We start from the raw sequence: 16,637 nt of genomic DNA, 5'->3' as shown, positions 1-16,637 counted from the left end.
GGATGTTGGAAAGAAAGTGCAGCGCTAATTGACCATGTACTTCAATGTAGCTCAATAAAAGTAAGTTGCTGACGGAGTATGTATATTTGCCGTTTTTCTTTTAAAAAAAATCTTCTCTGTTTAATGCATTTTCTGGATTATATGTTTACTTTTGTTAGTCTCGTGAAAAACGTATGAACGAGATTCCACAGTCGATGAAAAGGACAGGAAGGGAGGTTCGGGTGGTACTAGTTGCCAATTCGCTTCCTTGTATAGTGGGGAAGAAACAGGGCTCCGATAGAGGACAGAGAGATAAAACAACAATGAAAAAAAATTACACCATCTCTCGCTAAAGGGAACCATGTGTGGATGTGAAGCAGCGGGAGGATGGTGAACGGCATCTACAGAAGCTCGTCTACATCACCTTAAGCAGGTGCACTGCCATTCAGAACTTCTACCTGACTAACGTTGCCGATGGCCGTCGCTTGATGCCGGTGACCGCTGCCGTAACGCTGCCAATGACTATAGCACTGGTAAACAGCCGGTCCCTCAACGCACACGCCAGAGGCATCGAATGGCATTCAGTTCAGACGCGCTCTTTCTCGTGGAAACGGGGGGCGCGTTGCCACGGGGAGCGTAGGAGAGGAGAGAGAGAGAAGATGGGGACGCGCATGCGCGGTATGTGTGGTGAGACTGGTGACGCCGCACACCGGATTGAACTCTACTGTAAGTTGCTTCGCACCTAAAAAGGGCACACGTGCACACACACGCAGGACATTCCAATCAGAGCTGTTCTGATACACTAATTGAATGCAGAAAGGGCAGTATCGCTTGTGCGGCCGTCTTTTTTAACATTCTTTATTCTTTATTCAGAAATACCCTGCTTTGCCCAAAGGCTTGTAAGCGGGGGGGGGGGGGGGGTACCGCTTTGAAAAAAAAAACAAGTCTCGTTATGACAGCACACTTGGTCACAAGACAATTGATTCCACTCTTGTACAGTACGAACAAAAAAGAATTAGCATAAAGGTCTACATTAAGCTATCTTGATTGGTAAATAGAAATCATATACAATTATCATGACAGCTAAATACTATAATCATGAAGAGTAAACACCACCTGTTCATCGAAGCGTCGTTACTCCTTTTTTTTTTTGCACATCAACATTTTTTTTTATTCACGTTTCCTCACTACGTCAGTTAATGGTTCAAAGAGTCCCTATTTCTTGCTTTGTCTTTAAGGGGCCCTGCTATACACTTTTTCATGCAGCCATGAAATGGATTCACTAAAAGAGCTTATTGCCTCACGAATTCACCGCTGTAAAAAGAATTTTAGAATCCGTACACTACGAACAGAGTTACAAATATTTGTCGCACACTGCAATCTCATTCTCTCTTCTGTCGCCCCGACTAAAGTGCTGGAAGCTGAGCAGGGAGAGTTGGCACGGGTAAATAAAATACGTCACGCGCGCTTCATGACCTTGGGTACTTATTTATCTTTTTTTCTTCGAATACGTGGCGTTTTCGGTGCGATCGCGCGCACACGCGTGGACAAGTCGTGGCCTGCTGCGGTGATTGCTGTAACGAACGAGCTCGCCTTGTTCGAATCAGCTAATGGCTGGTAGAACAGCTGTTACAAGTCATTTTTGAGGTACTTCCGTCATTTGTGGAGAGAAAAAAAATAATTTTTAGCTGACTTTGAGAATTCATTGTAAGTTACAACCTGGCGTGCTGCGCTATAATATTTGGCTCGCGTGTTCTCTCGAGCCTCTACTACTGATTGGGAACGTTTCCTGACCATGCTCAAAAAGTGCTGCAGGACCCCTTTAACATTTTTATTTCCGCTTTACTTGGCGTCTACATAGGGTTTGCTGGAAGGCCAACGCTTTTTCCCCCCGCTGACAACAAATAGTATTGCACGGTGTCTGGGGCTCAATTGAACAACGTGAATGTATCACTGGCATTCCGATTTCACATCTTCTTCTTATTCAAACCTCTGATATCGATATCAATGAGCTGTTTTGTATGGGGAAAATATTTCAGCGATTGATGTAGCTGGACTAAGCGTCTTTATTAAAGATTACATCAAATGATTCCAGTCCATCGGCATTGTGAAGGAGAAAACAGGCAAATAAATTACGATGACAGCGACGTCTGTTTAGATACTCGAGAGAGGGAAGCTTTGACGGTTACGGTATGAATTGGGGAACGGTTAACGGCACTGGGCAAACAAAATCGATGTAGTAGCCCTCTCGACCAAATTATCTCGAACAACTTTCACTATTTATCGAACACCACTCAGGTGTTTTTCTTGTCTGCGAAACAAGACAACAATAAAAAACATCTTGAGTTGAAAACACGAGAGAATGCAAAATAGGGAATTAGATCGCATGCCTCCCGTGCAGTGGCGTGGGCATGAATTTATTTCGTTGGGGCCATCTCCTGAAACCGCAGTTGGGTTGGCACATGCAAGGGTGGGCAAGTGTCATTTCGGGCTTTGCGTCCCATAGCGGAAATAAACGTGAAGGACGAGGACTGAAGGGGGGGGGGGAGTTGCCCTGTGTGGCATCCCCCGGCTTCGCCACGGCTGCCGTGCTAACTTGGTAGACCGCAAAAAAACAGCTGTTGATATAAAACGCGCATACTTGAAGAGCTAAAAATCTTACGTATAGAAAATCACAATGACACACGAGTTTCTTGTCGCGAACTAAGAAAGAGACAAACGAAGTGACGAAACATGTTCGACATGCCAGTCACATTGCAGAGAGGTCGTGTTTTCATTTAGAATCGGGACGGACTGCAAGTTCCAGGAAAAAGTTTTCTTGTAAACGCAGATGAAACGTAGATCCCAACGCGCAGTCCTGCAGCGTGTCCTGAAACAGTTTGATTGAAACTAGCACCGCGTGACATTAGGTTTTGTTGCCGAGATTTTACCCATGCATGCCCACATCCCGTACAACCATACCACGGTATTATACCTCGGCAACAGCACCGGTCACGTGTTGGAGCGTTCGTTTTCAGCTTGCTGACGACTGTACGCTCACAGTACATATAGAACAATATAAAAGGGTGCACAACTATAAAAACGTGAGATTAAGAGCTTACCGCATGTCCGAGGTTAGGTGCGTATTGATTTACTTTCTCAAAAGGCTCTTGGGTGACATGCGAAGAGGTGCAAACATCAACACCTCTGGTCAAATCATCGTTCCTACTACCTTGATCACCTGAGATAAACGCGATTGAAGCCTCGCCGAGAAATATTGCGTCGGTACGTGCTTATTTCGAAGTGGTAAAACCCCAGATGGCCCCATGTATCCGCTAATTATCAACGCAGGCGTGGAGTTCAAGGGGCGCCAAACGTCCGTGTTTGCAAACACCGGACACCATTAATGTGTGCTGCCTCTTTAAATGGTTGCTTAAAGGTCATGACCTTGACTGCTTGAATGAGAAGCAAAAGAATACACATCTTTTAATGCTTGGTGTTCCCTAAATGAAGGCTTCTGTCAAAAAGCAAAAAAAAAAAAAAACTGAAACCTTTAACCTGTCAGAAAAACGCATGCAAGCGATGCTGTGCGTCGGGTTCTTTCTTTCTTTCTTTCTTTCTTTCTTTCTTTCTTTCTTTCTTTCTTTCTTTCTTTCTTTCTTTCTTTCTTTCTTTCTTTCTTTCCTTCTTTCTATCTTTCTTTCTTTCTTTTTCCTTTCTTTCTTTCTTTCTTTTTTCCTTTCTTTCTTTCTTTCTTTCTTTCTTTTTCCTTTCTTTCTTTCTTTTTTTCTTTCTTTCGTTCTTCCTTTCTTTTTTCTTTTTTTCTTTTTTTTCTTTCTTTCTTTCTTTCTTTCTACACTTCTGTTGCTATAGGCAGCAACGACGTTTAGATTCTCATAACCAGGCGACAATGAGATATGACAACGTAAAATGATCAGTCACCTCATTTAATTACCACACTTCTACATCGGAAAACCTGATCGCCGACAAGCGCACGACCGAGGAAGCATTAATTATTGGGAGACGGCGCATACAAATAAGCACGTGGGCGCCGCACTTTTGAAGGCCGCATTTCTGCACGGTCACCTTCGCCGCGTTTTTAGGGAGCCTTCATGTGCGCGCGTCTCCGTACATACCCGCTTTTAGCTTACGACGCCACCGCTGAAGTGTGTTATAAATGTTTCACCTTAAATGGCGCCGGAATTCCGGAGAATCACTTCTTCAAAATCGTGCGTGAATCGTAGCATGGCACGTGGACGGTTTCGCACGTCCGTGCTCCAAATGAGACTGCTGACGTGAATGCTTTCCTTTCTTTTTAAAGATAGTGGTTCACTTGCACGCTGCATGGCGCTGCAACCAATTCGCACACTGTAAGGCACTTGTTGGACGCTAATTCATGCAGTGATTTGTCATATCTACTGTCGTGTGCAAAACAGTCATTACTGGTTGTCATGGTGTAACGTAGTTCAGCTTTTTGTATAGAAGACGAAATCAGTCCATTTGCAAGCCTCCATGGACTCGTACATACAGCTTCCGTCGCTGGAAGGGGACAAAATGAACGAGCTGCACCGATAGTAAGGGTGGCCTGTTTCGTGTATATGGTTGACTGGAGATATAATGTCCGTCTCGGCCCAATATCTCATGAATGACGCTTCCCCGGCTCTATAGTAAAATGTGATATGATTGCGAGCAATTATATACGAAGGGGGATAAGAGGGCGTGTGTCCTGCCGCAAGGAAATGTGTACTGGCGCGGGGGGTGGGGGTGGAGAGTTGTTTATGTGGTAAAATAATTAACGGAAAATCTGTTTCATGGGGGCTGTACGCCTGCAGGTGACCAGTAGTGTCTTGAATACGTATATATTTGAATGCGAAGCATTCTGACGCTACTTCCTCAGCAAATCCGCCCGCTCATTTGTCTTTCTGTAACATAACGCAACGCCTATTCATGGATTATATACAAGAACTCTAAAAAAGACACTCAACCATTCATTACCAATTTTATTGTAAGATACCAAATATTCGACCGCCAAATATGTGAGGACGCGAAATTGAAAACATCAATACATGAGGCGTGTTGGACCCTCGACCTACGAAGTATATAGGGATTGAACATCTAAACTGGCCACGTATCTATATAGAGTATCGGTCCCCGCAGCCTACAAACGCATGATGTTTCGCGTATCTTTTGAACTCTCCTGGTTCAGTTGTCATCATAATCATCATCATCATCATCATTATTATATTGATTGATATGTGGGGTTTAACGTCCCAAAACCACTATATGATTATGAGAGACGCCGTAGTGGAGGACGCCGGAAATTTTTACCACCCGGGGTTCTGTAACGTGCACCCAAATTTGAGCGCAAGGGCCTACAGCATTTTCGTCTCTATCGATAATGCAGCTGCCACAGCCGGGATTTGATTCCGCGACCTGCGGATCAGCAGCCGAGTACCTTAGCCACTAGACCTCCGTGGCGGTGCGCTGTCACTTCATTTTACTGCTAAATGCTGTAATAGGGATGTGAGGAAATGACGTAGAAACGTAGGAAGGTTAATGCGGAATAATGAGCGCGATGGTTATGATGTTAACTTCCGCGCATTCACTTGTGCTTGTGCAACCTGCATTCGCATAAAATGACATCGTCTCAAGCAAGGAGACTCCATGACGTGCGTTATTTGCATGGCTGTTGCCGCCTCGCTGGTGATTGATATGTGGGGTTTGACGTCCTAAAACCACCATATGATTATGAGAGACGCCGTAGTGGAGGGCTCCGGAATTTTCGACCACCTGGGGTTCTTTAACGTGCACCGCCTCGCTGGTGATTGTGCGAGATGTGATAAGCTGTTACAGTGTATCCCGGCTGCGGCGGCTGCATTTCCGATGGAGGCGGAAATGTTGTAGGCCCGTGTGCTCAGATTTAGGTGCACGTTAAAGAACCCCAGGTGGTCTAAATTTCCGGAGCCCTCCACTACGGCATCTCTCATAATCATATAGTGGTTTTGGGACGTTAAACCCCACATATCAATCAATCAAAGCTGTTACAGTGTGTCCAATATTTGTCGCGGCGCCACACTGATGACCGAGTTTGTTGAGGACGTACCACAGCACACACGTTCTTTTTGATAATCATCGGAGCTCCGAGCCGCCCGGTGTGTATAAGCGTCATTGTGCGTCCCGTTCCTTTCTTTTGCTGCTCGCTTTGGGCATCCTCATTAAAGTTCATTCGATACCGTCTTAAGTAACCATCTCCGGCTGGATCGGCGTAATTAGATCCTAGGAGTTCTGGTTTCTTCATCGAATGTGCTGACGATCGCAGGGGGTGCTTCGTCCGCTTGACCGCCGGCTCTGCCGCACATTCGTGCGTTTAACTTTTCATGCTGCTCTGTTCTTACTTGTTGCTTTAAGTCACTATTAGGAGTTTGCATCATAAGCGTCTTGGAAATTCGAGAGTCTAGTTTCCTCGATTGTACACAAAAACAGATGATTGCTTCTTCCACATCGCAGGCTTGCCATGATGACGTGGTCCAGCTTTACCCTTGTAGCAGCATATACGGACGCGTGAGGGCGCCCCGGACGTCTCACATGACACACCTAGACGTGAACCAGTAAGGTGTCTTCCTGAGCTGTTTAAATCTTGTCGATCGGCCGAGGCTAATAAGACTAAACGATCTTAAACGTTGAAGATAACGTGCATGCCTTGCTGCACTTTTGTAGCGGATTTTTCTGACCAGGTCAGGGACGACTACGGTCTCACTTTGTGCAATATAAGCGAGAGGACTTCCGCGTTCCCCTGTATGCTAAAAGTTCTCAGTTTTTCCTGGGCGGCTTGCGTTGCTATTTTTATTAAGGCAAAGGCCTCAGCTGCCTTATCAAATCCGCAACTTAATCTCCCGGCAGTGACAACACGAGTGATGCAGAAAATCGTCAGCGCGTTACGACGTGACCATCCACTTGACGCCACTTTTCGCCAAATTTCGTCATATGTGATGTGACGTCATAGTGACGTCATCGAAATACGTGGCACGTGGCGCCTCGTGATGACGTCATCACCCGACACCATCGCTTAGTCAAAGATGGTCTAATCCCGCAGGCAATTCAAAACCATGTGTTGTGCAGAATCCAATCCAATGCTGTCCAAATTTTATTTTTGCAGTGCCCAACACAGTGCATTGTAAATATAAAAATAGGAGACCAGAGAAAAAAAGCTGCGCTTGCGCAGCTTGACTATAGGCTCCGGTCACCACAGCAGGAGGGACAGGAAGAAAAATATCATCAAATCTAGCAATAGTAGATACAATGTTATTATCAAAATAATAATAAAATAATGAACAGAAAGCTTGCACTGCCTCCTATCCTGGAGGCGGTGCGAAACCACAGAAAGCTTTCGCAGGGAAGCTGAGAAGAATCAGTACATATACTAAGGTGACTTAAAGGTGAAAGCCTTTAAGTCGCTTTAGCCATTCGCACAACGGACCTTGTGAGTTTGTGTTACCATGCGCTTGGTGCTACTGAAGCAGACATCGTTTGATCCCTCAAGGGATATTTCTGTGAGAAAAAAAAAACATTGAGGAAGTGCCTGGGCATAGAATTCAAGTTAACTGCATGCTGGGACTTCACGTTATAATCATGAGACACGCTGTAAAGAGGGACTCTGGATTGATTTCTACCTGTGGAGGCTATTCAACGTGGACCTAAATTTAGGCACATCATTGTCGTGAATGTAGCAATGATTTCCGACTTTACGATGGCCTTGATGGGACAAAATAATGTGCAGTTTACGTCCGCGTCGTTAAACTGATGATCAGCACTAACAAACGTGGCAGATAGTTTGAAGTATGAACGTTCACGCGAAAACAAAAAAAAAAAGGTGGAGGGAGGGCAGAATTACCGCGAGCCTCGTAAATTTTTGATACTTGATAATATGCTCCGAAATACGAACATGCACGAAATAATTTTTTCTTCTTTTTTATTCACCGCCATTTGAGCGACGGAAAGGAAGCGCCGGTGATCACGTGTTTATAGTTTTGCGATTGTTGTAGATATCGTCCTAGATATAGTCCACATGCCTAGATATAGTGCGACGTGTGGGGCGCATCAGGTCGCACGCGGTCGAATACGGTGGGTATTCCATTGCTTCAACCACCTGCCCATCATCCTTCGCGACAAATGTTACAAACCACCTGTGCTGCGAAAATTAAAGTGTTCAAATGTTCTCTTTTCCTGTGTATCCACCCCTTATGTAATACCGCCCAGTGGGGTCCTTAAGGAAATAAAAATGAATGGATGAATGAATGAATGAATGTATGTATGTATGTATGTATGTATGTATGTATGTATGTATGTATGTATGTATGTATGCATGTATGCATGTATGCATGTATGTATGTATGTATGTATGTATGTATGTATGTATGCATGCATGTATGTATGTATGTATGTATGTATGTATGTATGCATGTATGTATGTATGTATGTATGTATGTATGTATGTATGTATGTATGTATGTATGTATGTATGTATGTATGTATCTATGTATGTATGTATGTATGTATGTATGTATGTATGTATGTATGTATGTGTGTATGTATGCATGCATGCATGCATGCATGCATGCATGTATGTATGTATGTATGTATGTATGTATGTATGTATGTATGTATGTATGTATGTATGTATGTATGCATGCATGCATGCATGCATGTATGTATGTATGCATGTATGTATGTATGTATGTATGTATGTATGTATGTATGTATGTATGTATGTATGTATGTATGTATGTATGTATGTATGTATGTATGTATGTATGTATGTATGTATGTATGTATGTATGTATGTATGTATGTATGTATGTATGTATGTATGTATGTATGTATGTATGTATGTATGTATGTATGTATGTATGTATGTATGTATGTATGTATGTATGTATGTATGTATGTATGTATGTATGTATGTATGTATGTATGTATGTATGTATGTATGTATGTATGTATGTATGTATGTATGTGCAGCCAACGACAGCGGTCGATTCCACACTCTAGAGACAGGCGCGCTCACCATGCGGCGGCGAGCAGCTTCGAAGTGGCGCATGCGCACTGACTTTGTCGAACGTGTCCGTAGCTCCACGATCTTCGATTTACGCATACACAATTTTCTCGTTCTTCGCTCACCTCAACCGAAGCCTTGCGTGTGTCTGACTCGCGTGTATTTTCTCGCTCTGTGCACTGTTTGACTTCACATCGGAAACGGCTTTCCTCGCTGGCATTGCTTTAAACACTCTGGGTGCCAGAATACAGCTACGTAGTTGTATCGGAAACGCAAGCAGATTGTCTGTGTACATACGAGAACGCATTCCGAAGGCTTCCAAGGCGTTTCTTTTTCTCTACGCGTCGCAGCAGTCCGCGGTGTTGCTGGTCTACACGCACATGTGACCTTTTGAGCAGACACAGAATGATGTGGTCGTTGATTAATGTCGAGCAAATGTGTTTTTGTCGCTTAGCAACCCTGAAAGACGTTATCTCGTCGTTTACTCGCTGATATACGACCGCGTATTGACAAACGGTGCCAATCTGTCCTCCTCAATCTGCGCAGTTTCATTGATGAGGCAGAATCATGGTATTAAGACTTCCACGAAACAATATCCGCGTGACCAACTGCTTCCCTGTGCCAAGCGAACAGCCGTCTTCTCGCGACAACAATTCATGGCGCACAACTTTCGTGTATCAGCGACAGATGATGCCAGGTTCTTTTCGCACGTATACATCTTTCTTAAAAAAAAAACCTGAGATATTTGTAACATGACGTCATATAATAATGAAAAATGAGCGATAAAGATAGCTATAGTTCACCCGATGCCCATGATTTTGTAACTCCCCGGTGCAGCTTAATTTTAATGGCGTTGGTATAAAAAATATCTGCTTAAGCGCCTGTGCTTTATACAATTCGGAAGCATTTGGTCCTCAACTAGATGAAGATTCTTTTTTTAACTGAACCGAAGAAATAAGGGGCAAGCAAGAAAGTAAAAGAAAGAAAATACAGTGAGGTTAGCTGGAAGAGATAAGCATTTAACTACCCTGTACTTCAGAAGCAAAAACAAGGCGCAAAAACACAAAAATCGTATAAATGCGTCTCAAAGACGCTAAACAGAATATGAAAAAGAGAAAAACTATTACTTTTTTAATGAGCAGGATTTTTAAAGATTGACTGCGACAGATAGTTATAATCCTCGAACTGATTAACTATACTTTAAGGAAAAAAGAGGAGCAAGCGTGACTTTTTTCGGGTAGTCCTAACGTGTCATGACTCTCTTAAAAGAGACATGGTGACTTTCTTCTGGGTCACACCACTCTCAGAAGAGAGTATTATATTGGTCGCCAAAGAGGGCTGATGTGAAAGAGTCATATACGTGGCAAGCCAGAACTCTCAAAATAGTCAAAGAAATCCCTTTTTTTCCCTCAGAGTGTAGAAGGGCATTTGTCATCCATTTTGTAAAAATACGATACTGTATGAAACGTGTGCAGTAAGCTGTCCAGGATTTAATGATGCGTTAAGAGTCGGCGCTCCTAACTTAACAAGTCACCGCGTAGGTGGCAAGAGACTTTTATAATATACTCGAACGTAAGCTAATTAAGCTCCACCTCCAAATGAAAATATTCGTCTGTACCCCTTCCGCAAACAGTCACATGACCTTACTTTTGCATTTGCGGGAGCGACGGCGACCTTGTCCGCGGTTCGACATAGATGCCTTAGATACGAACGCCTCCGGTTATGTCCGTTGTTTCGAAGTGCGTCGCCGTCCTTAGTGTTTCGGCGACCAGTTCAAAAACAACTGTCATATCCGCTCACACTACGCGCATAGCGTAGCAGATTCGAGCGGGAGATCTTCCGGTGGAACAGGTACGACAGGGCGACTTAGACGCGGACGACGAACGATCACGAACTGCGATGAATGATGGAGGGGAAGGGGGGGGGTGAAGGTAGCTCCCTCAGTGACCACTGCCGCAGTCTCAGACCTTGACGCCGACGCGGAGCCTTGATTCAACAAGGTTAACGCCTTCCTTCTCCACCTCATATTACGTGCCGTACGAGCTCTTCCTGTACCGGCTTCATAAATGTGACTATGCATGTACCGGTCGCCGACAAGAACTTTTTTTTCTATGTGCCCCAAGTGGTTGCGTACAAAGTGGTATTGCTAAATCGTGGTTAGCGCCTATGAAGAAGGCAGGTTGCTTGGAAACGCGCATAGACGCCTTTCATGTTGTAGTCAGCGTAAGTGTCTCGTCCTGCGCTCGGAGGCCTGGAAAAAGGCTGCTCAAGATTGCTCGTTTCCGGCCGCTCTTTGCATTGCAGCGATGGGTAACTGCAACGCACTTTCGCGATGTTCAAATATATTGCGTAAAACCAAGGTGGTGGCGTTTGTTGGGGTGGCCATTTTGGCACTGTTTCTGAACTGTGCCCTTTCCCTAATCCCCTAGTGTAGGGTAGTCAACCGGATGTTTTTCTGGTCAACCTCTCTGCCTTCTCCATTTGTCTGCTTCCTTCCTTTCAGGACTGTGCATATCTTCTGTGGTTGTGTCCTTTCTAATTCAGATCACTTAAGCTCGACATAAAATGTATGACCACTATCATCATCACAAATGGATATGTGCAACGAAAATTAAGTAAATACCACTACTTACCAGTGGCCTACTAAAAATAAAAAAGGCAACAGTCAGCCCAACAACAAATCGCTGCGGAACCACGGCAGTGAGCAAAAGACCTCGAGTTCGTATACAACAGTAGAGTACTACAGAACGAGAAATGCAACGTATATAGATTCATAAGAGGTGGGAATGCTCGGTCTCAGTGCGAGCTTCTGTCTCTGGTGTTCGGACAGCCGTGTCGCGCTCGTGACTTGCTGTGCTTTAACTATAGCCCCTCAATGCGCTGAAAATCAACTTAGAAACAACCAAGCATGGCCCACCTACAGCTTAGCAATAAGGTGCAAACTAGAAACAATTTAGCACCACTCAACAAGTGGGAGAAGTCTCTCAGGAGCTCACTTCTCGCCGACCAGCAATGGGTCGTCCAGCAGGCCCACGAAGCGGCCGCCAGGTACTCCCTGTCGGTCCCTACGCGGGAGACGCCCGCTACCGTGCTAAGCGCGTCCTGCAGGACTGAAATAAAGTTTTTTCATTCCATTCCGTCCAGCTAAAGTATCCACAATCTAACCGTACTAGACTTCAGAATCGTCCAGTTTCGCTGTTTCAAGCCTGGCGCGACTTAGTGCAAACATCGCATTTTTTTCTCACTTCTTTTTTCTAGAGGCAGATCATTCAATTTTAGTATGCGTACAATGGACAAAACTGAGTGTTCAATTCAAAAGTGAACAAGACGCCGCGGGCGATGTAATGTAAAGTGATATATGATACAGCTTAACCTCAAAAGACCAGAAGATAGCCGAGTAAGGTCATGGCAACAAACTAGCGTTAAGGACATCTTAGTCGAAATCAAGAAGAAATGGGTACGGGCAGGGCATGCAGTGAGACGCCAGGATAAGCTCTGGTCATTCATAATGAGAGTGGAGTCCAAGAGAAGGCACGCGCTCAAGGGGGAGACAGGAAGCAAATTGTGCAGATGGAACAACGTTGCCGCAATAAGCACTGCAGGGCCGAAAAAGCAGCTGATATAGAAGAAACGTGTAATGAAGCTCTATCGTTAACATGTATACGTCCATCTGTACCACATGCCAAGTCGATTATAAATGTGTCGCTCGATACTCAATAACTATAAATAGCTTGCGTTTCTGCGCTTCCTCGCTTATATTGTGCCCAAAGGAGGCAGTCCGCCCATCTCCTCTCTAACCGGCTATACCACCTGTTCTCGAACGATTTCACTTCAAAGCGTCATCGTGCATCAGTGCGTTTGATGGCTTTGCGTGACCGGTTGAAACGCGTGTATGTGGTCGCCTGCTTAGTCTTGCATTTTCCTTGTCAGTATTCATGTTCTTTTTCCTTGTCAATATGACAACGTGGGCTGTAATCTGGGAAAATCCTGCTTTTTCTTAGGAGCGCATTGCAGAATAAGTTGGAAGGTATATTCTATTTCTTTATTGTGGTGTTCACAAAGGCGTTTGTAACTTTACTGACAGCGGCTATTGGTATTTGCGACAAACATGATGAAAAGAAAGGAAATATGAAAACACTGAAAAACGCACGAAACATTCGAATAATAAAAAAGAACATTCTAGAAGTCTCAAGAATGCGACAGACAAAGCATTTAGAAAAATGTTAGGCATTTAATGACAGACGCACACTTCTGTAAACAATAAATGGTGTTATGTGCACTGCTCGTGTAATATTCTTCGCACCCTTTTTTCGTTGTGCGTGTGCTATCGCAGTGGCGAAGTTTCTGAATCGAGCACAGGTGTCTGAGAAAAAAAAAAAAAGGACTTGGAGAATAACGCCGAACAATGCCGGATATCTAAATAAATGGAAATACACTTTGAACACCAATGGTGAAAAAAATAATGCTTTTTTTATGCACGCATGCAATATTGTTGAGATCCTAATAACTGATAAACTTAGAAGTGATAAGGGCTTGCGGTCAGCTATTTGGGTCATTATAAAGCGGCAGCGATGAAACTAGATGATAGCCTATGTTCAATGGCCGTGTAACTCCGAGTACTGTGTTCATTGAAGGAGACAAGTGCGACATCTTATAAGGCCTAGTGCTTTCGTGGGACGCAGACGTAGTGCTACTACATAAAGAATAATAACGTCTTACTTTGAAGGTTACAGCTACTGAGATACTTAACAAAATTAGTACTACTGTTCTGTTTTCACAAAGGGGCTCGCATAACAGAGCAGTATCAAGCTATAGAACTATTTATTGAAGCATAAGTCGCCCATCCAGTGATTATAAATCTGACTGTATGACACATAGGTGCCGCAACGCGTTGCGCTTGAGCCAGCACATGAATGATTGACAGATATACAAGTCGTTATGCAGTTCAGGATAGTCAATAGTGGTTTTTGAATCATGGTTCGTCTTCTGATAAGGCTACCTGTAGTGTCACTTCTTCTCATCGAATGAATGGAGAGAGAGAGAGAGAGAGAGAGAGAGATAAGAGAGCGGGGTGATTAGTTTACCACGTGTTTGAGTGAATTATTAGAAATTATTTAGTAAGTGCTATATAGTGTCCGTCGGTCAGTCTTTCGGTCGGTCTTGATATTCATTTGTCAAGTTTAGCGTCCCAGAACCACGATATGATTATGAGAGACGCCGTAGTGGAGGGCTCCTGAAATTTCGACCACCTGCGGGTTCTTTAGCGTGCACCCAAATCTGAGCACACGGACCTAGAGCATTTTGAACACCATCGAAGATGACCCGCCGAAGCCAGGGTTCGATCCCGCGTTCTGTGGGTAAGCAGCCGAGTTCCTCAGCCACAGTCGGTCGGTCGGTCGGTCAGTCAGTCGGTCAGCAAACTTTATTCAGGTCCTAACAAACTACACCTACCATGCTCGCTGACCCTGGGACGGGCAGGCGCCACCTTTAAGAACATTGACTTCCCTGCATAACGATCGTTCGAGACTGTGTTTTCGCTCGTCATCGGTCCTTCCACCCAAAGACACTAATAGTTGTCATTATCATATTTGAGAAAAAACGAGTAAACCTCATTCGAATATTGAATTGTAAATACAGTGTGCGATACAAATATGAAATATACTCTTCAATCCGTATTAGAAATTTTCAATAAGCACGCCTGACATTTTGTTTATTTAATTAGCATGTCGTTTGCTTAGACGTAATCCACCGAAATTCGATAAAACGTTGAACGACTTCTGGCTGAATTCGACTAGCGTAGTTATTCGCATAGTACCAGAACTTAGCAAGCAGTTGAAGCTCGTCTTAGCGAACACTGGCATAAAGAATTATGAGTTATTGAGAACTAAATACAAACTTTTTGTCGGTCAAGCTTTATTGCAGTGGTTTTAATTCTTTTTATGCTTTTATTCTTCTCGTGTCCAAAAATATTTACTTCGCGTTGATATAAGGAGACAGTTAAAGCATGGTACAGGTAAGCAGACAGGTAGTGGGTTTAAAGCCTACAATAATGCGTTTTTGTATTATTTCTTTTTTTTTGCGTGAGCTAGATGGCCAATTTTATCAAGACAGCCTTCGTCTCTACGGCTACAACGAATATCGGATATAGGTAACTGACATATATGGTCCTCATACTTCGTTGTTATAATGAGATTCAACTGTAGCACTAGTTTAAGCTGGCTGAAGGTAGCAAATATACTAATCTCTTCTTTTTGTACTTTTTGTTGTTTGTGCTGGCCGTTATTAAGTTAATTGGCTCTCGGTTGCTACAAGAATATCATTATGTTCATCTGTTCTGTTTTCAGGGAGTGTTTTACTTGCACAATTTTTTTGTTTTGCGCGATTCTCAGATGTGAAGCACGAACCAATCATAGCCGTGAAGTACGCTTAAGATAATCAACTCAGTCGCCTATACTATAGCTTGCTACTTGAGTCAGCAGTCAGAAGCAAAGGGTAGTTCGTGCAAATAGTAAAAAAAAAGTTCGCCAGGCCTGCGCGAAACTCGCCGCACAGCCACAGCTGAAAGAGCGGCGTTTCAGAGCCTTTCTAAACAATATTTAGGTAACTGCTACAAGAACACTTTCATGGTACCTGCTACAATATAAATAATCAAAATATTTGTATAGTAAGCCAGCATTCACTATGCTATCCCTCGTCATTCTTCCGGAAGCATGGTATCCGCTGCGCACGTCACTTGTAAAAAAATTTTTTTTTTATGCAGTGGCTGATGAGACTGTTTGGGCGGTTTGAGCTAGTATGGCAAGGCGATTTTTATGGCGCGACAACAGAACGACGACAAAGGGACCAGAAGAAGAGAAGACAAGCGCTCGTCTTCTTCTTGTCCTTTTCTCGTCGCTCTGTTCTCGCGCTATAACAATCGTTATGAGGATGACGAATTATGCCTAAAGTGGGTATGCGCCACTATTGGAGCTGGAGTATTGGACAACCTATTCGTTACGCCATTCGGATTGTGGGACGCCTCGTTGTTCCTTTTCTGTTCTTAAGCGCTTCGCTACTCACTAACGCAATTCCTTTCCCGGCATGAAGCCTGCCTAAGGCGAGTTTGCAATAGACTTTCAAGCACTGGCTTGGCTCAGTAATAGAATACTGAGCTGGCACGCAGGGGACCCGGGTTCGAGTCCCGGCGTGTCTTTTGTGTTTTTATTTACTAAGCTTTTTTTTTCATATTTCGTGTGGTAGTGGTTACGGACACCGGTGGCGGCGGACAAATACGGCACACGTGACATTTGTGATTTCATAATTTTGCTGTAAAAGAAAAAGAATAGAATTTTAAATGAACCTTGCGTAACATTCGACGGGAAGCGCAATCCGTCTTTTCATAGTTGAAAGCGTGCCAGCATAACAATAGAGGCTTAACGACACGTTTTAAAGTACTCCCGAAGGTTGGGAAAGTTTCAATGACACTATAATGGAGACGGATCTTCAAATATTCTCTTGAAACAGTTGGCGCGATTTCTAAAGGACGCGAATGTTTGTTGCAAGATATAAACTACGTAAATACAAAGGGATACTATGTGTTGTTCTTACACTAGCCCACTTACTGTACAGTCTAAGCTTGGAACTTGTG

The 16,637-nt window shown here is 43.8% G+C and overlaps 1 protein-coding gene across 2 annotated transcripts in view; it reads right to left on the bottom strand.

Annotated features, from left to right (window-relative positions):
• Positions 1 to 16,637, bottom strand: part of LOC119174923 (solute carrier organic anion transporter family member 74D-like) — a 67,234-nt gene that overhangs the window by 34,673 nt on the left and 15,924 nt on the right. The gene's annotated exons all lie outside the window — the stretch shown is intronic.

Source organism: Rhipicephalus microplus, chromosome 5, assembly GCF_043290135.1.
Source record: "Rhipicephalus microplus isolate Deutch F79 chromosome 5, USDA_Rmic, whole genome shotgun sequence".
Classification (NCBI taxonomy): Eukaryota; Metazoa; Arthropoda; class Arachnida; order Ixodida; family Ixodidae; genus Rhipicephalus; species Rhipicephalus microplus.
The sequence above is the reverse complement of the archived record's forward strand: the minus strand, read 5'-3'. Positions and strand labels throughout refer to the sequence as shown.